General features: G+C 42.5%; 1 protein-coding gene and 1 long non-coding RNA gene across 5 annotated transcripts in view; one reads left to right on the top strand and one right to left on the bottom strand.

Moving 5' to 3' along the window:
- Window positions 1-18,435, bottom strand: part of MFAP3L (microfibril associated protein 3 like) — a 79,337-nt gene extending 60,902 nt beyond the window's left edge. Inside the window, exon 1 of one of the 4 annotated variants that reach the window (XM_016423124.2) lies at window positions 18,216-18,435. The gene's annotated coding sequence lies outside the window, so the exon portion shown is untranslated. Of the gene's footprint in view, window positions 1-18,087 lie in introns of all 4 variants that reach the window. The other 3 variants (XM_001365445.4, XM_016423125.2, XM_007496124.3) reach the window with 3 other exon arrangements.
- Window positions 18,436-20,158: 1,723 nt separating this feature from the next.
- LOC130455251 (uncharacterized) lies at window positions 20,159-20,965 on the top strand. The gene is made up of 2 exons (XR_008913174.1): window positions 20,159-20,383; window positions 20,676-20,965. It is a non-coding gene; the product is annotated as an uncharacterized LOC130455251 (long non-coding RNA).
- The last annotated feature ends 208 nt before the right edge of the window (window positions 20,966-21,173 follow it).

A 21,173-nucleotide genomic window follows, 5' to 3' on the forward strand; every position in this document is an offset into this window, starting at 1 on the left:
CCCCCTAAATGTCTCTAGCCATGCCAGCTGCTGTTAACCGGCCATACTCCATCTCTGTTTACAGCTCCTTCATCTTCCCCCTCTTGGAATATAAGCTCCTTTGTCTTGCTTGCTTTTACTTGTAATCCCAATACGTTGCACAGTGTCTGGTATAGAGCAAGTTCTTACTAGATTCATTATCCATCCATCGCTCCATCCCCCCATCTGCATATCTATTTATCTATCAATCATCATCGGGATCTTGTTCCCACAATGACTTTGCAAGTTCAATCTCTCCCTCTTTCCTGCTCTTTCTCTCTGCCTACACATATGTGCTGGCCTCTCTGTTCCCAAAGAAATCCTTCCTCTCATCAAATCCTTCCCTAGAAATATCTCCTAGCAGGATTTGGTGGCAGAACTAGAACAATGATTAATTACGAGGGAACAAGAATGAAAAGCTAGGCTTGATGTTGAGAAAAACGCCCTCATAACTAGAACTGTCCACGTGTAGAAGGCGGAGGAGGAGTTCTCCTTTCTTAGTGGTCTTCAGGAAGAGACTGGAAGACCCCCTATGCAGCATTTAATTAATAATGGGGATGTCCTTGGTGTAAGGGTCAGACTAGATGGCCTCTGAGGTCCTTTCCAACACTCAAATTATGTGATTTTATTTCCTAAAAGGGAAAGGGATGAGAATGGCTCCAAAGGATTCTCTTATGTTACTCAGAGTGAGGAAGGTACATTCTTTCCTTGGTCCCTTCAAATTTTCTGGCTTTGTTTATTCCTAAGCAATAAAGATGTCCTGTACCTCTCTGTTTCTGGTCCCACTATTCTCCCTATTCCTCTTGAGGTGCACAGATCCAATGAATCTTGACCAATGTTTTCACATATTACTGTACTTTAATGGTGGACCAGCTGCTCTGAATATTAAATTGCGGGCTTTTTCTTTCTTTCTTTTTTATTTTTTGGAGGAGGGTCGTGCCAGAGGTGCCAGAGAGCCCTTAAAAGAAAACACTTGGAGAATGTCTGGTTAACAGTTCAACACAGAGGCATCAAAAGACTTCCATGAACAGAGACAAGAAAACAATATTCAAGAAGAGTACAACTGAAATAGAAAAGACAACCAGCACAAAAGAGTTAATGAGATAAATATTGCAAAATTATCAAGAAGAAGAAGCCTGGCTCCAAAGAAGAGATAAGAGAGGATACGTCACCCTGTCTATGAGGGGGGAATCAGAACACAGAATCAGAACACTGCATAGGATATGTTATTTTTTTTAATGTAGTGATTGGTTATGCTGAATCTTTCTTTCTCTTTAATAAAAAAAGAAAATTGTGTGTTATGGAGGATGCCGGGGTGGGTGGGTGCAGGATACCAGCAGATATCTAAATTATGCTAAAATCAAAGATGTCAACAAAAAGCTATTTTAAAATTAAATTTGTCCAACACTTATTAAGCACCTACTATGTGCAAGGCATTGTGCTGGGCAAGAGTGATAAGATACTTCTAAAATCTTAAAAAGTGAAATAAATAAAAGCAGCTCTTGGTGTCAGTCACCCACTCCAAACGTGGTCCATATGGCCAATAATCAATTTTATCAGTATAACAACCCCTTCCTCCAAAACAGAGTCCTGTCTCATCTATATCATAACTTAGAGAATTGCCTGAGGATCAATGAGGTCAACAATTTCCCTGTGGTAAGTTAGTGCTAGAGGCAAGATTCGAACCCAGGTACTAGCTTTATATCTACTATGCTACAATATGCCTCATAGGAAACATCTGATTTCTAGGAAAGCCTTTATTTGATCTTCTCTCTTTATTTTTATTTCCTAAGCACCAGGCAGGCTGTTATGAGGGCTATAAGCATTTTAGGTTCCATTAATGTAAATACTTAATTGATTAGGAAGCTATTTCATTAGAAGCTTGATGGTCCAAGGAATGATCCTAGAAGTTAATAAAGACAGGATGTGTGTGTAGAACCTGAATACTACTTAACTCATCCCCTTTAACCTTGGTTAAATAAAGATAAAAATAAAATAAAAAATAAAGAAAGGGATAATGCTTTGCATTCACTCATATAATTTTTTTTTTTAACCAGCCCAATGGCTGGAGCTCTAAGTCTAGAGTTGGGAGGTCCTGGGTTCAAATCTGGCTGCAGATACTTCCTAGCTGTGTGACCCTGGGCAAGTCACTTAATTCTAATTGTCTAACCCTTGCTGTTCTTCTGCCTTAGAGTTGATACGAAGACTAACCATACACATGATCTCAAGGACATAGAGACATTTCAGTCGAAGAAACTCTGCAACTTAGAATCTAGAGAGTTTTTAGGAGGTAATAAGAAGCTAAGTGACTGGTCAGGGGTCACACAGCCCATATGCGTGGGAGGCAGGCCTTGAATTCAAGTTTTCCTGGTTCTCTCCACTAAATGAGGCTGCTTTCCAACTTAACGTGCGACGCCTGGGTTGAAGGACTGGTCCAGTGCTTGGCAATAGCAGGTGTTAATAAGCACTGTCAGTGGTTGGTTGATTCTCTTTTCTATTCATTGTAATAAAGTCCATCAGTTGCACTTGGTTTCTGAAAATTCTATTGGCTTTTTTGACTGACTGTAGCAGGCATCTTCTCACAAAAATAATGTAGAAGTGGTAGGACAACGCGTAGAGGGTTAATGGCAGGGCTTGATCTCTTTTCCCACTTGAGGGGGGAATTCCCTGCAGAGCAGTAGGAAAAGGGGCTCCCCCAGCTCCCAGCCACTGACGGAAGGTCCTTTCATTAGGCCCAAGATGAGGAGCTGAGGAAGGGGCTCTGAGGTTCTAATTGGGATGAACAAGAGGGAGGACTGGGCTTTTGTCTTTTACTTTGCTGTGGGTGAACCTGCTTTGGGGAAGGAAAGAGGGGCAATAATAAGACTATCAGAAAAAGAACCAGTTGGGTTTGGAGTGAGGAGACAGTTCTAGTCTCGAATCTCCACTAAATTAACGGTGTGACCTTGGACGAGTGCCTTCCCCTGTCTGCTGAGCCTCAGTTTCCTCTACTGTAGAGCCGGAGGGGCTGGATTAGATCAATTCTAAGATCTATCCTGGCTTGAAGAGTCATGCCTCTATGACAGCTGGAGCTTGGGCAGGTGACAGGAGGGAAGCAGGAAGCCGCTTTACTGTATTTCTCAAGCCACTGGCTGTGTAAGCTTCAGCTGGTTGGGCCAGGGAAACAGAACCCTCCCTTATTAGATAACGAGGGATACCTTTTAATTTACTCATTACCCTCTCCTAGTTTAGGAATGCATTTCCAACAATGTACTCATGAATATAATACCACCACAGCAAGACAATTTCCTACTGAGCAAATGCTCTGTAGACCCACCCCAGAAGATGTAATATTCCGTGTTTTTGCTTTTAATAATTTGTCATCATCTGCATTTGGGGTTACAAATCTCCCCAAGAGTTTAGCGTCAGACAGGAATAAACTGCTGGAGAGATATTCCGTAGAGCTCGTCCGGAACTCCGAGTCTCTTGGACAAAGAATGCTCTGGGAAGAGTGGGGTGAGCTAGACTGCCTTTAGGAAACAGTGGGCTGCTTCTCAGTTACCTCAAGTTGTTCCTGGGGGTGGGTGTGCGGAGGATGCCCGTCTTTTAAACAACACTCCTCCAAAGCCTCACTTGCCGGGCTTCTTGTCATCCCCCCCTCTATACTTTATGATTCAATGACACCGGCTTCCTTCATCTTCCTCCCTCTCCATCTCCCAACTGCGGGCATTTTTATTGGCTGCTTTGTCCCCCTTTGTCTCTGCCTCTTGGCTTTCCTGGTTTGTTTGAATCCCACCTTCTGTAAGTAGCCTTTCCCCTGGGGTAACTAGGTGGCTCATGTGCCTGGAGAGCCAAGCCTGGAGACAGGAGGTCCTGGATTCAACTCTGCCCTCATCTACCTCCTAGTTTCATTGACCCTGGACAACTCACTTAACCCCAATTATCAAACCCTTACCTCTCTTCTGCCTTGGAACTGATACTTAGTATTGATTCTAAGAAAGAAGATAAGGTCTAAAAAAAACAAAACTCAAAGCCTGCCCCCATGTCCCTTACTACTGGTGCCTTCTGCCTGCTATTACCTAAAAATGATCCCGCATTTATCTTACTTGTACGTGGTTGGCACACATGAATAGACCATGAGCTCTTGAGATCACAGGCGGCTTTTCCTTTTTCCTGCCTACCCTGTGCTTAGTGCACAGTGAGTGCCTCACCTACTCGTAAATGTCTAATAAGTGTTTGCTGACTTGACTTGACTCCTGAGGATGCTATCCAAATGTGAATCATGGGACCAGGACCCAAGAGAGGTGCATGGAAGGTAGGAGAGGATACAATCTGTCACGAATGAAGAATGGTGCAAGAAAGTCACAAAAATGCCCCTAATGACAAAGGACTTGGGATGATCATATAATTCAAGCCATGCATTTAGTTGGCATTATTAAAAAATTAAGCGACATTGGGGGGGGGGGGGACAGCTGGCTGGCTCAGTGGATGGAGAGCCAGACCTGAAGATGGGAGATCCTGGGTTCAAATCTGCCCTCAGACACTTCCTGGGCAAGTCACTTAACCCCTATTGTCTAGTCCTTACTTCCTTACTACTCTTCTGCCTTAGGACCAATACACAGTATTGATTCTAAGACAGAAAGTAAGGGTTTTTTAAATAATTTTTTTTAAAGGGACATAAAGGAAGAGTCCAAAAATGTGGAGTGCAAAATTTATGGGAAAACATGAATAAGCATCCTACAGGATAATAAACAATGGTCAGGTTGCAATTAAGAGTGCCTGTATGAATAAGATTATAAAACTATTGCTCTATCTCAAAAAGGAATTAAATAAAACAGTTTAGCTCTCTTAGATGTCTGCCATTTATATCGCACTCATTTTTCCATGACATACACTTTCAATAAGTTGAATTCTAGCACATTTTTCTGGCATTTTCTGTGGCTTCCACCCATTTCTCAGAAATCTTTGATGAATTCAAGAGGCAGCTTTCATGAAATTGGCCCTACTGTGTTTGGCACAGAGACCCTAAAATAAACTTACTGAATGCTTAACATTTTTAGACTGCTTCTGGCATTAAGTAATTGAGGAAAGTTTCTTCAGCCTTGGTTTCCCCCATCTGTAAAAATGAAGGAGTTGAATTAGATGATCTCTGAAGTCTCTTCTGATATTAACAGTCTATTATTCAGTGCTTCCTGGGCTGAGGTTGAGACTAACACTGAATAATAGAAAAATTGCCTTTTCCAAAGACTGGTTATTTGGTTGCTTGGCGATGAAGATGTCTACAATGACCACCATTCAGTACCTAATTCAGCTTCAACAACTGCTTTGTTCTTATTATTGATCTTAAAGAATAAAAAGCAATTTCCTAATTCTTTTGTTTGCCTTCAGTTTATACTTTTCTATGACTTGCAAAAATTTCAGCCCCAACCTCTTCACAACCACTTCTCTCCCCCTCAAAACATTTTTAAGAAGAATTTTATTGTGGGAGCTTGATGAAGTCCATTCAGATGTACAGGATGGGAACTACTTCACCCTTCATCGGAAAAATATTTCATTATTTGTAAAAATAAGTCTAGTATCTGGAGAGAGTAGATAAACCATTTGTTTTCCTTTCTTCCTCTTTTGCAAGGCCATTACCATAAATAAATACTGTACCTAGAACATTTCTCTGACCTTTAAGTGAAAACTTTTTATGGACCTTTTGTCATAGGAAAATAATGAATATTTGGTCCTCTCCAAATATTAAAAAAACAAAAACAAAAAAGAAAGGCAGTGGGGAAGTTTTAAAAATCAGAGTGAAGTCATATTTAGTCTCAGTTTCAAAGTCCTTTGGTCCCTTCTACCATTTCTACTAAGGGGATAAATGATTGAGGCTTTGTTGTCAAGTTGCCTACATTTACGTAATCATTTTATTTCAATATTTAGAAGATTGTCGCTTTACAGTTTAAGACAAAAGCACTGCTTTCAAGAAAAGTAGATGACTATTCCATATCTTCTAGTTAATCTTGGTGGCTCATGCTATAAACCAAAGAGAAATGTTCTTTTTTTAAATGATGATGTTAAAAGTTCATTCCATTTTTGTCTTAAAATGAAGTAGAGACCAGGGCGATTAACCATTTTCTAAATGGAAAAGTTGGTATGAAAAATGGTTTCATTTGTTTCCTGAGGGGGAAAAGAGTATAAAGAGTATAGACAACCATCTCTAGGTATTTATTATATAGGTGCCACTTAATTTAAGATTAAGATATATTTTTAGTTGGCTCTATAAGACTTTTTTCCATGATTTTGATGTTCATGAAAATTGCAACTAATCTGTTTCTTAGCTATCCTCATCTGTGTCTTTCCATAAGTCCTCCATAAAAGACCTACCCAGTGATTAGGAGATCTTTTTCTGGTTTGTTTAACATTTCAAAGAAATGGGGCAGCCAGGTGGCCCAGTGGATAGAGCACTGAGCCTGGAGCCAGGTGGACCTAGATTCAAATCTGGCCTCAGCTATGTGACCTTGGGGCAAGTCCCTTTCACCCCACTTGCTCACCATTGCCCTTCTGTCTTAGAGTTGTCACTGACAGAAAGTACGGTTCAAAAAAAGTAAAACCACACATTTCAGGGACCCATGCACAGTCTAGCCTCCCAGTCTCTTAACCCTTCTGAGAACTAGGGAACCAACCCCATAGCCTTTTCAGCTCATATTTTGAATGATGTATTTTACAATCCTCCTTAAGAGCAAGTTGTCAATGATTCCTGAGGTTGGTCATCTTTCTGTTGTCCTTCGGGTCACTTAGCAGTGATAAAACTAAGTGAGTTATTTATATTATATTATATTTATTATATATTTTTATTTATTTATTATATTTATTTTTATTTATGTATATATTTATTTATTATTTATATAGTATATATTATTATTTATATTACTTATTTATATTTTATTATATTATTTATTATTAAATTTATTTATTATAATTATATAATATTATAAAATTAAGATAAAATTAAGGGTTCCCTGGTCTGTTCTGATCAAAGTTCCAAGTCTTCTGTCTGGCATTCAAGGTCTCTCATCATCTGTGGCCACCATGTATCTCCAGATATCTCCGCTTCACACTCATTATGGTCCAGTCAAAGCACACAACTCGAAATCCCTTAAATGTACATGATTCAGTGTCTTTGCTCAGGGTGATCAAAGGAGCCCACATCTAGAACTAGGAGGAACTTCAGAGACATCTAGAACAAACTCTCTGCTGGCCTGCACTCTCACAGCTCCAAGTGCCTATTAGACATCTTGAACTGAATGAGTAAATGCAACATCTCCAAAATGGAATTCTCTTTCCTCCAAAATTTCGCTCCCCTCCTCTCTTCCCTGTTACCACCAAGGGCAAAGCCACATGCCCAGTCCCTCGGGTCCACCCTAGGTCTCATCCTTGAATCCTCACCATCTCTCACCCACCCACACACACACACACACACACACACACACATCTGTGGCCAAGGTTTCTAGATTCCACTTGACAGCATCTCTCCTCCGACACTGCCATCACTCTGATGCACTCTCATCATCTCACACCTGGATTCCTGAAATAGCTTGCTTCAAGTCTCCATCCTTTCCAATCCAGCCTCTATTATTTTTGTGAAGCCCAAGTTAAATCCCACAATGTTAACCCCTACTCATTAAACTTAAATGGTCCCCTGTCCCCTCCAGGATCAAATATAAAATACTATGTTTAGCATTCAATGGACTTGGTAACTAGTTCTTCCCTACTGTTCTAGAATCTTATACCTCATTCTCTGTCTCTGAAACAGTGATGCTAACCTTTTCTATATTTTTCTATATTCCTCTGCACCAAGATACTCCTGACATTTTTCTCCTTGTCTCTACCTCTTGGCTTCAAGTCCCAACTAATATCTCATCTTCTAGAGGATGCCTTTTCCAACGTCTCCTGATTCTAGTGCCTTCTCTTCTAGAATGATTTTCTATATTTCCTATCTTTTCCTTGTTTGTTGCCTCCTCCATTAGATTGTAAATTCCTTAAGAGCAGAAACTGTTTTTTGCCTCGTTTTGTATTGCCAAGACTTAGCACAGTCCCTGGTGCATAGTAGGTACTTCATAAATATTTTTTGATTGCCTGACTGATTATTACCCTACTAACTAGTCAGCAACTTGAGTGAAGGAATGGTGTCTTGTCTAAGCTTTGTATTTAATTTGTTTTTCACACACTTAATACAAAGAAACCTAGCATCCCTCTCTCCTGATCCTCCAGTTCCCCATCACTAAATGCCTCCTAAACATCTCAGCTTGTAGGTCTATGTGTGGGTATTTTATATATATATACTGTCTTAATTCCTGCATCAGAGCCCTGGATAAGGAAGGTCCCAATCAATTCCTATATATTGGAGAGACTTACTGTGTATTTCTGTGCCTGGGTTCTGGGTCAAAGATTCTATCTATTCTGTGGCTTTTTGTACTTTCTTTGTCCTTACAATCCCAAAGAATATTTTCCTTTCAGCAGAATTTGGCTAATAAATGAAGGACACCAGGGTTCTTTTCCCATGACATAGGGATGGGGAAGGGCTGCAAATCTGATGGACTACCTCCCAATTAGCTATTTAACAGTTAGAGGTGTCTTAGGATTCAAGGAAGGAGATGAATAATGAGCTCCTCAAAATATGTATAGTTACCTGCTCTGGGTCATTAGGCATCCTTGGTCGGTGACAGGCCCAATGAACTATGCCAATTTATTGGTTATGATGCTGGCCTAATCAATAAGTTGACGTTCTTATCCCAAAATTAGTCTCTTGAAATAATTTTAATCATAACACAAACTCAACATGTAAAAAGCTCAACCTCCATGTCTCTCCCATACTTAGCCATCTTCTTAATTTTATAATCATCTTCCTAATTTCCTTTTTTATGAATAGGGCAGAACAATCCTTCCAGTTACCCAGGTCCATAACTTGGGAATCGTCTTAACTCCTCTTTCTCCATCACCCTCCTTATTTGATTAGATGCTGCGTCTCATCAACCTTGCTTTCAGAGCATCTCTCACAAATGTCAATTCACACCACAGTCAGGTCCTCATTGCTTTTTACTAAGACTACAGCAAAAACCTCCTCATTGATCTCTCTGTCTCCTTTTCCAATCCATTCTGCACATAACTGTCAAAGCAGATTTTCCTAAATCGCAAATCCAAGTATGACCCTCCCTTGCTCAAGAAACTCTGCTCTCTCCCTACTGCCTCTAGGAAAATAACTCTCTTATGTTTGGCATTGAAACCTTCATAACCTGTCTCCACAAACCTCTATCTACATCGATTCTACAATATTCTCCCTCCATGTCTTCCCAGCTGACGGGGCTACCTGCTATTCTGTATACATGACATTCTAATCTTCTGCCTCCTGGACTTTGTGGTTTGTCTCTGTATCATCTTTTTCTCTGTATATGGAAATGTCTGTTTAGTTTGGTTTGGTAAAATCTGGAATAAAGAACTAAAATACAAATTTTATATTTTATTATATTAATTAAAACTATATTAAATACAAAAAACGGAAGGCAATACTAGCAGTGTTATAGCAGTTGGACACGGGAGAGATTTATCTGTACTGTATGGGCAGGAACGTCTAAAAAGGGCTTTTGGCTCTAAACGATCACCCTGGTGCAAATATTAAAAATATGGAAATAGATCTTGATCAATGACACATGTAAAACCCAGTAGAATACATGTTGGCTATAGGAGGGGGATAGGAGGAGGGGAGGGAAAGACAATGATTCATGTAACCATGGAAAAATATTCTAAATTAATTAATTAAATATAGAAATATTTTAAGACTTAAAAAAAAGGGGAGGAAGCAGAACTTGGCCTGAGGACTACTAGAGCTAGGTGAAAGAGACATGATCAGCTGCTTACCCCCAAGTAGGGCAAATCTTTTACTTCTTTTACTGAGTCTAGGACCTCATTTCTAGCCCTACCAAACCCTACAAACCACAGGGAAAAGAGGCACAATCTAGCAGAATTATTTGAAAATAGTTCATAATTCAGATTTCCAAGATTGCACTTTAATCACCTCCAAAGAGAGAGCTCTAAAATCTCTCTATATTTATACATTTAAATCGTAAATCTCAACTGTAAAAATGTTCTTGGGAGGTGAAGGAAAGGCAAAGAAACTCCCATGCTCAGATCCAGGGTGGCAGGAAGAGGAGATGACATTTGTTGGAAAGAGGTCATTTCCATGAGTATTTCAGCTCCAGGGAACAAATACCTAGAGAAGTCAGCTTAAAGAATGCCTTGAATTAGTCTATCAAAGTAGGAGCCAAGGTGAAGGAGGCTCAGGTCCTCAGAACTTTCCTCACAAAAAAATCCTCTCAGGTAAGTAGAGCAAGAATGAACCTCCAGGGAAGGAGCCTGAGACCCAAAGAATGTGTTGAGGAAGGTCTTAGAGTCCATGTCCCTCTTCTTTTGGGCAGCTAGGTGGTGCAGAGACTAGAGCACTGGGCCTGAGTTCAAATCTAGCCTCAGATATTTACTAGCTGTATGACCCTGGGCAAGAGACTTAACCTTGTTGTCCTTAGTTTTCTCATCTGTAAAATGAGCTGGAAAAGGAAATGGCAAATCACTTCAGTATCTCTACCAGATGAAGTCACCAGAAGAGTCCAACAACCAACAGATGTTCTCTTTTCCCCCAATAGCATAAAAAAAAACTTATGTATACTTTGATAGCTATATTTTTTGAACTAGTCAGTAAATTTAACAAACATTATTTTTTTCCTATAAAGAGCTCCAGTCCTAATTATTACAAGTTCTAAATGAGAAGGTTCTAATAAAATGTCTTCATATATGTTTGCAAATTTAAGGCTTAAGAGTTTCTGACTCACACTGGATACAGTTCTGAAAAACAATTCATAACCAAAAAGGGTATCTGGAGATATGAGTCTTCGAGTCTGCTGGGAAATAGAGCAATCGATACCTATGATCATGATTTAATAACTTTATTTCACAATTTAAACCCAAGCTCCTTTAAAGGAACGAATACCATTAGTAAAACTTTGACTTATGCCTTAAAGAGGAAGCTCCAGGAAGTAGAAGGTACAAAGGAGTGGGGGGTGCGGATAACTGTGGAAGGCGAATGCCAGACACAAATTTTGAATACTTTGTTATTTTGTCCAAGGTCTTAGGGGCCAGTGTATTACCCTGGTATCTCTGGTGACCTGCCTTTGGAGAGAGCACCACAGCATGTAAAACAGATCCGTGTATTCCTTTTCCCCTTCCATTTCTAAATCAAAGACTTCCCACTGGACATTTCCACCTGGATGTCTCAAAGGCATCTCAAACCACAGAAATCATCCCTACACCCCCCAACTGTGCTATTTCTAAGGGAAGGCACCAATATTCATCCATTCACCCAGATTTGCAGTGGAGGACTCATCTCCAGCACTTCCCTCTCACCCCTCATCCCCTATATTCAATCATTTGCCAAATCTACCTCCTTGACATCTCTCCTAAAGGTTCCCATCCCTCTCTCTTTCTGGTCCTCTGAACAGTACCACGAACAGGAATTCCCCTTGGGGTGTCCCTGTCTTCCTTCTCCTCACCACTGCCAAATGGATATTCTCAAAAGTACATGTCTGGCAGGTCACTCATCTTGTCAGGAAGGTTCAGTAGCTCCCTATGCCTCCATTTAGTAATAAGATCCAGGTAAGTTTTACATCACTACTCACAACCTCTCTGATCTAGCCCAACTGGACTGCTTGCTGTTCTCTGTACATCATCGAAGGTTCTGTCCCTCATGGTAGCAACATCCTCCCTCCTCCTTTCCACCTCTTAGAACTCCCTTCAGAGTTCTGTGTACTCAAGTGCCACTCACTATAGTGTAGATTTTCTGGATTCCCTTTATTACATTATATTTATTTTTTAAATATTTTATTTAAATATTTAGCTAATATTTAGATGTTTTAAAATAATAGCATAAATGACATGTTCATTATAATTGTTAGTGTCCGCTTCCCCCCTTCTGAAATGAGTTTGTGTATATCTTGTATTTACTTGTCAGTGAACATGTATTGTAATAAAATAGATAATCTGTGTTAAACTATTTCTTGTTGCTGTAACTGGTATATATACTCTGGCTTGGGACTAGAGGGCTGCTTAGTTACAATGGGGATAGAAGTACTTTGAGAGACACTGAGAGATGCTGCTACAGGGGAATGCACTGGGGTTTGCCTACTGATCACTATTTGATGGCTAATGGATCAATATTTTTCTCCTAACCTCTTCCTCCCTCCCTCCCTCCCTTAACCACCCACTTCTGGAAGCCTTTGGCTTCCTCCCTCTCCAACCCCCCCCCCCCCAGTGGACTATAAAGATACTTTTTTTTTTCTTTCTCAGGTAAGGGGTTTATTGAGAAACAACAGGATGGGAAACTGAGGTAAGAGGGATGAGGGTTTCCCTAATCTATAACGAGGGATAGGAGGAATTTGGGAAATCAGTCCAGTCACAGCTGTGACTCTAAGACAGAGATGGAGGATAACTATTAAGTCTTCTTTTCTTCTTTCAATTCATAAAACCACCAAGGTCTCTCAGCCTAATTCCAGAAGCACCCCCAGGGTCCTTCAGACAGAAGCTACAAGGATCAGTTCAGCTTCTTCCCCCTTCAGCCAAAAAGCCCAGAGAGCCAAAATCTCCTTTCTTTGTCAGTCACTCCCAGAGAGAGAGAATCAGATCCTCTCCCTGGTCAGCTTCAACTGCCTCCTCCTCCTGGGGACATTCCCTTTAGAATCTTCATCTTGATTGCCAGACAGGTCCCCAGCCTTGTTTCTTGCATGGTCTGGCTTGCAAGTCCTCTCTCTCTCCATGTTTCTTCCACAGTATTTTCCTGAGTAGACTGTACACTCCTTGAGGGCAAGGACTCTTTTTGCATTTATATTCTCAATGTTTGGTTCCTAGAAGATGCTTAAGAAATGCTTGTTGATTGCTCCACAAATACTGGATGCTACCCAAAATGTGTGTGTGGGAAGACAGAAGGCAGGGTGGGAAGATGGGGACAGAATAGATAAACAATTCCAGCTCTAAAAGAGTTATACATCTATACACAGAGAATAGGAAAGGAAAATGAAATGAGAAGCAATTTTAGTAGAGGAAGAAAAAAGTCCCACTTGGGTGAGCAAGGAAGGCTTCTTGGAGGACGTATCATTAAGGGGTCAGTGTTCTGGAACAGGAGAAGGAGAGATGTAACTTTAAACTTTGAACAAGAACAAGGATATGGAGCTGGAGAAAGGCAGGAAGTGTTTGGGGAGCAGGTAAATCCAGTTTGGCTGGGGCACAGGACCCATGAATTTGTTAGTGTGAGGTGAGATTGCAAAGATAAGCAAGCTAAGGTTATATTTTGGAGAGTCCTGAATGCCCCCCACATCTACTAAGTATGAATTTTATTCTGTTGGTGATGGGGAGCCATTGAAGGTTTGTGAGTGATGTCTGTGGTCAGGGCTATGCTTTGGGAAGACTAATTGGTTATTAATTACTATGTAGGATGGATTGAAAGGGAGAAAAAAGACTTCAGGAGTTGAGCTAAGAAGCTACTGCAAATGATCTAGTAAGAAATAAAGAAGACTGTTCTAAGGTGGTAGTGGTGAAGATGGAAGAGACGGAATGGGATAGATGGGAAAGATGTTGGTAAGGGGTAACTGATAGGAAGTAGGGACCTGATCTGGGTGCTGTGGCAGGTAACCCACACAAAATGGAAAGGAATTTAAATGGATGCTGACATTTTAAATCTTAGGGGAATACAGGTACCATGAACTAAATCAAAAGCAGAAAATCAGGAGATGGAGGGTTTTTGTGCTCATTTTATCTTATTTTATTTTTAATAAGAGGAAGATAGGATGAAATCAGTTTTGGACAGAATGAGTGTGATGTATGGATGGGATATGTCAAAACAAACAGGTGGAAATGTGGATAAGGAATCTGAGGCAGAGTAACAGCTTAAGATATACATTTGGAAGTCATCTGAATGGACAAAGGTTATGAGGAGAGAATGTATTCATTCATGCAAGTTGGAGCTGGAAGGATCCTCCAGGATCATCAAGCCCAATCTCTACATTTCACAGATGAAGAAGAACCTGAAATCCAAAGAGAGAGAGTGAAGTGTGGACTAAGGACACTGACCTGGGCAATGACAGGGCCTAGAAGGATTTGTAGAAGGAAATGTGGATGGAGACAATGGTACCCGCAGAGGGGAAAATGCAAGGAACTAGAGGCTGGGAAAAAATGAAGTGGATAATCTATCTGAATCATAGAGTAAGAATTGAAAGGGATCTCAGAGGTCCTCTAGTCCAGGTGCTAAGTTGAATAAGAGGAATTAAGTCTTTGAGACACTAACTTAACCAACAAGTTAAATTTAACTTTGGAGAATGGAGGTGGACCTGGGAAGTACCTGAGAAGTAAGAAATGTCAAGGGTTAGAAGGTAGCAAAAAACTATAAGAGAGAGACAGAGAGACAGACAGAGAGACAGAGAGACAGACAGAGAGACAGACAGAGACAGAGAGAGACAGAGACAGAGACAGACAGAGACACACAGAGAGAGAGACAGAGAGAGAGACAGAGACAGAGAGAGAGAAAGAAAGAGACAGAGACAGAGATAGAGACAGAGAGACAGAGACAGAGACAGAGGCACAGAGAGAGAGAGAGAGAGAGAGAGAGAGAGAGAGAGAGAGAGAGAGACAGAGGCAGAGACAGAGACAGAGACAGAGGCAGAGGCAGAGACAGAGACAGAGACAGAGACAGAGACAGACAGACATAGAGAAACAGAGACAGCCAGAGAGAAAGAGAGACAGAGAGCTAAAAAGTGACATGAGACTTTTCAGCCTTCTCAAGTGGAATAAAGCCAGATTTCTAGAAACCAAATAGGAAGAGTCCTAAAAGAAGAACATGTTTCTAAAAGGATCTTTTTAAATGCTGATCTCTGTAAATATGGTACATTCTTTCCAATCCTAATGTACTTTGTACCCTTAGATTCTTCATAGTGTTGGGAAGTAACTTCTTGAACTCTAAATGGTTGACTGAGTATATTGTTACTAAATGCTAAGGAGGCCACTGAAGGAACTTGGGGACAAGGCTCTGGGTCTATAAAGAGCAAGGTCTAAAGAGAGCCCCATTGAATCTTTCAGGCAGTGGCAGTTGCCAAGACAACACAACCTCAATGGGCAATATTTGGGGAGTGTCCTTGGGGATTGGGGCAGTTTATTCACTATTTTTGACAATTTTAAACTATGAAGATTTTTAAAAATTCACAATTAACTCAATTTCCCTAATTTTTAATTTGGGGACCTATTAAGGTAGCAAAACCTAATAACCATCAGTGCCAGAGAGAATTTCTGATAACTCCTGGAGGGTGTTATCAGAACTCTTAAAATATTTTGAATTTTCCCTTGGGCTATTCTCAGTTAAAAGGATTACTTATTACCTTCTGAAAACTGTGTAGTCAGGCAGGGAACAGTCCCCATTTACTGACCCTTCTCAACTAGAGAGAACTAAGTGAGTTGGAAATGGGTACTATTTGCATAATCTTTGAATTTCAAAAATTACACTCCTTAAAGAACACTAAATATATAGATCTTGAGCAACCAAGGGAAATGTCACTTTATGACAAGGTCCATTTATTCTCTTAGCAACTAGATGCTATTGAAACGGGGTTTCTAGAAGAACTGTTACCAAAATCTACTTGGAAAAGAATAGTTAGGCCTTTGTGTTGGACTGTTAATGGCACAGAAGATATTTCTCAGTTTCATAAAATATGATAAGCTTTTTGCAATCACCAAGCTGTTCCTGATAAATCTCCAAAGACATCTGAAACAAAGTTATTAGTTCCTCAGTTCCTGGGAGTTTTTCTTAAACATGGTCTGTGTGGAAAACATGTGGCCATATAGCAAAAGGGATGATGAGACCCCTCAAAATGTGGGACCCTGTAAAGTGTGCTCAAAAGCAATGGTTTATAAAGGGCAGAGAAATCAAGAACCTTGACCGTCTCCTGAGCACAGCTACAAAAGTGGCAAGCCCCTTTGGGGGCACCTGTCCCCTTAATCCAGCTGGCACGAAGAAATGGTGGTTGAAGGTCCTATTGAGGCTTGGAGAAACGTGATTTTAGGGATTAGAAAATCACAGAAAGATTACCTAATTAGTTCCTACTGGGGCAGAGGTTTGCTTATCTTGCTTATCTGAAGTCTTAGCCTATAATTCCAGTGGTTTTAAATGACCTGAAGTATTTTTTTTTTACCCTAGTATTTATTCTAATTTGGAGTGGGGCCAGTAGAGGAGAAAAATCTCCCAGCAGGTCAATGAGTGCATGTGTAACAAGGAAGAGGGTAAGATGATTATGGACTATTGTATGTACCTTCTGTTTAAGATAAAGCATCTGCTTGTCAGCTCGAACCACTTTGCCTGACAATGCCCTTGAGTTTCACAGAGAAACTAAGGTGGAGAAAGATCATAAGTAATATAATAAATAAAGTGAGTGGTAAATTGGCATAATGAATGTGTTCAGGAAGACTGGAGTTGAAATGCTACCTCGGACACATTCGGGTGTGAGACCCTGGGCAAGTCATTTCAGCCCTTAGGGCTCAAAGTGCTTCTACCTAGCTAGAGAGAATTTATGAAACGAATGAAATTCCAGATCCAGTCCCTATCTCTATACAATAAGGAACATTTACCTATCAGGGGCTTTAAGGCTAACAGTATTTTTCTGAAAACAGCCCAGAGAGGTGAGTGAAATGAGGGCGATAATGACCTTTATTTGGAAAATTAGGAAACTAAGGAGTCCAGAGGTTAAGTGCCTGGCCCAGATCACACATTGAAGTAAAGGAAAAAGGCAGGCTTTGGACTCCAAATTCCTTTGGTTTCCACCCACCCAAGCTGTTTCTGCCATTACATTAAGCATTAAACATTACACAGGAGCTAGATTTTCAAGTTCTGAATTTAAATCTAAGGTAAAAGAAAACCTCAAAGTACAGTCTGTCATAACAACTATAACTTCTCCACTGCAGGCACCTTTAAATACATTGACAACTTAGCTTTAATAGTAGTTTAGATTCTGCAGTGTGGGCAGATAATGGCACCGAAAAATCTTTGGGTTGGTTTTTTTTTTTTTCTGACTTGTTTCCAAAAACTGTAAACTCAATATAGTCTTTTTTGGGGGAGACAAAGAGCTTTTAAAAAAATGTGGCTCAGCTACTAGCTTTCTGTGTGTTTAAATTAGAGAAGGTCTATTTTTAAAAAACAGATAAGGAACATTTCCACATTTTATCCGATGAAACAATTCGATGCCAACTTGCCCAAGCTTCATTCTCTAGTAGAAACTTGAGCCCAGCCTTAGTAATGTCATGCCGCACTTCTTACTGACAGCTCAGCTCAGCTCCGAGGACTTCAGCGGCGTCACAGAGCTAAAGACATCTCCCCCCACCCACACACTCGCGCCTCGCCGGCCCCTAGAGCTTCCCAGAGAGACAACAACCCCCACGGCATTTTACATCTCGGTTCGGGAGTGGGAAACTGAGGCACTAGTGGCCAACCAACACGCCCCAGGAATCAAGAAATTCAGATTCCCACCGCCCTCTTCTGACCACTTCAGAACGTTGTCCTAGAAGAACCTCAAGCGCGCAGAGGTGAACAGATTCCCCTCCTCTCTGAAGGTTAATCATAATCCATCCAACTGCCCGACCGACGCTGGCTAGTAGTCCCTACATTCTAGTTCCATCGCCCGACAGCTCCAGGGTGCCGGGTCCCCTGTGAGCTGCCGGCTGCTGCGCTCTTCCCAGCCACCCTCGGTTGGCTTCTGCGGCATCCTGCGCCCCTCGGAGAAGCTCGCTCGCTCGCTCGCCACCATACCCGGCATTCGCCCTAGCGCGCAGCCTCCCTATCCTCTGGGCTAATCAGCCCAAAGTTAGCCAGTGCAAAACGCCGGGCGCAGCCCCCGGCTCTCACCCGCTAGCTACCCTGACAGCTTGCCGCCCCAGCACCTCGGGGTCCCTGCACCCTGTGCGCTCGCCGTCGCCGCGGGTTCTCGCTCCACACCCCTCTTATTCCTCCCTTCGGCTGGTGCCCTCGCTAACCTGAACGCTGCTACTCAGGTAGCCAGCGTGTGCCACGCGCCATCACCAGCCCCGCAAGACCGGGCTAAGCGCCTCCATCCCTGACTGGCTCCCTCGCCTGCGCGCCCGAGCCCCAGGGCAGTGCTTACTGCGAGCGGCCGGTGCCCAGATCGCCTTCTCGGTGCGCCGCCGCCACCGCCACCGCCGCCTCCTCCTCAGGGATGCACCGGCTGCATGCTGCAGGCTGCGGGAGAGCAAGAGCTGCCTACCCACTGGCGGCCAAAAAAAACCTGCCCGGCTGCTGAGCATGCCCAGTCTGGCTTGCCAGAGCCACGGTGGAGTGGCAGGGAGGCAACTCCACTCTTCCTGGTTTTAGCAGCAGCCAGAGGAAGAGTAGCCGGGGGTGGGGCCGAAAGGATAGAAGGAACCACCCAGTTCCCAAGAGAAGAAACCTGACAAGGGGGAGGGGTGAAGGGAGAAGGAGAGGAGTAGGAAGGAAGGGAGCTGGGAGGATAGGGTTGTTGTCATGGGATGGGAGAAGTGCAGCCACAAGTTGTTCCCAAACAGGTTGGAAGGTTCTAGAAAGGAGAGCTCCAATTTTCTCTTTAAAAAAGAAAAAGAAAAAGAAAAAAGACCACCACCCTTACTTCTCTACTGTGTATTGGTTCCAAGGCAGAAAAGCCATAAGGGCTCTAAGGGGGTTAAGTGACTTGCCCAAGGTCACAAAGCTCGGAAGTGTCTGAGGTTGGATCGGAACCCAAGACCTCCTCTCTCTGAGCTCGACTCAATCTACTGATCCAACTAGCTGCCCTCCAATTTCTTCTTTAAATGCATAGTTTGTATCTAGCTTATTGTCTTGATTGACATGAGGAATAACAGTTGTGTTTTTGTTCTGTGTCTTCAAGTGCAACATCTAGGACCTGAATTCCATATTCCGATTTTAGCACATGTTCCCTTGTGTGATCTGGATTAGATCAGCATAGTCCAGTAGAAAGGATGTTGGATATGAAATGAAATCAGAGAGCTTGGGTTCGAGTATCAATCCTATTTTTGTTAGCTTGTGGGTAAGCCATTCACCTTCTCCCTGACACTCTTTCCACAATAATACAATATAGGGATTAAACCAGATGGTCTCCAAGGTCCCTGCCAGATCCAAATCTCAACTCTTGTCCAGCCCATCTCAACAACATCCTTGTGGGGTAGGTGGTTTTGGAGTTATTCATGACATTTTCCAGATGAGGAAACTGAGGCTTTCCCAGGGAGGAGGCCCAAGGGACCCATGGTTAGCAAGCAAATGGAATTTGTCCCTCAGACTCAGAAGTTTTTGAGGGACTCCAGATTGCAGGTTGAAGGAACAGTATCTTTGATAGCTAGAGTAAATGAGAACTCTAAAAAGGAAAAAGAAGTGCTGAGGTGCGGGGGAGTCCAAGATACTGGGAGGACAGAGCGGATACTGGGAGGACAGAGGACAGGACTAAAAGGTCCGATTTTTTTTTCCTTCGACGAACAAACATTTGAGCCCCGTTTAAGGATAATGAAACGGGATAGTTCTCAAAAAGCGCCTCCTGCTTCTCAGAAAATAGCTAGCATTTTTATGGGACTTTTAATATTCTTCCATTTATCCTCACAACAAATCTGAAAGGTACGTGCTATTCTTACCCCCATTTTACAGATGATGAAACTGGCTAAGTGCCTTTTCCAGGATCATAAGGCTAAAATAAGTATCTGAGGCCATCTCCAACTCCAATTCTACATCCACTGGACCACCTCACAGCTTAGGAAATGCAACGTTTACCTTTAAAAGCATTTCTAGATTTATTTGCTACCACTTCTAAAGGAAAATATTCCTAAATTCTTCCGGAGAACTCGCGTTTGTATGTAATATGTGCAAGCGCACCATCCCTCCAGAGTAACACAGCACCCATAGGGTGCCTTTGCCAAGACTTAAGAGTAAACCAGGTAGTGTTAGTCTGCAAGGGCTGTATCCCAAGCTCCGCCCCATTCCTCCTTGCCCAACCCCTGCGCCCTCCTCTTCTCCTCCCCCTCTCCTATTAAGGGTAGCATCGCTTCGCCTTTCCCTTCAGCCGCTGCTAAGACCCGGAGAAGCGGGCTCTCCCCCTAGCGCCTCCTCGGAGGCGCCTCCGGGACGCACTGGGCATGTTCCGTCGCTGGGTCAGGGTTTGCTGACACCCAGGAAGCTTCTGCGGCAGCAGTGCCCCCTCCACGGCGGATTTCTTTCCCCACTCCCTCAGTGGGCTCTGGCACAAATACAAGTGGCCCGAGGCAGCCTTGGTCTCCCTCGCCGGGAGAGGCAGAAGTAGGTCAGGGCTCCACTGAGCATGCTCGTGGCGGGGCCAGGCACTGCTGGCTTACTTCGCTAATCGTGGTGGTGAAGGTCAAGGGCGTGATCGAGAGCCGGCCTGGGGAGGAGGAGGGATGGGTGCTGACCTGCTGACCAGAGCTACGCGTGCACCTGCGGAACACGCGGGGCTTTGGAAGGACCCCCTCCCCCCAGGGCTTCATTTCGCTCAGCACCCCAGTCCACCTTGCTTCCAGATTGAAGCCGGGCGACGGTGCTGTAATAGCTTTTTTTTTTTTTTTTTTGGTAGGGTCCTTGGGAACCGGAGCTCAAGTTTTCTCCCAGAGAACTTCGCAGCCTTCTCCTTTTTCAGCCCCAAGAAATCGGAGACCTTTTTCGAGAGCCTTTGATTGCTCTTCAACGACACAGGTCAATTAAATGCGTATTTATTGAGTGCCACTATTTGACAGGCACTATGCAAAGAGCTAAGGATGGGAACCCTAAAACAAAAACTCCACAATGCCTGTCCTCAGGGAGCTTACACCTTCCATCAGGGGAGGGGATATTTTAATAAATAACTGGTGTCTAAACTCTGACAAATTCTTGTTGTAAAGAGAATTTTTGAAGAAATACACCGCTTTACTCCTTGAATACAATACTATATTCTCGTCCCTCTTTTTTCTTGGATGCACCTTGCATGCACTCCCCTCTCACACCTATCAAACATGGACCTTTCACGTGAGGCATCTTATCATCTCTGGCCAGTGACCGCATTAAATACATAGCATGTATTTAAGAGCCTACTATG

This window comes from Monodelphis domestica, chromosome 6 (assembly GCF_027887165.1).
Source record: "Monodelphis domestica isolate mMonDom1 chromosome 6, mMonDom1.pri, whole genome shotgun sequence".
NCBI classification, from domain to species: Eukaryota; Metazoa; Chordata; class Mammalia; order Didelphimorphia; family Didelphidae; genus Monodelphis; species Monodelphis domestica.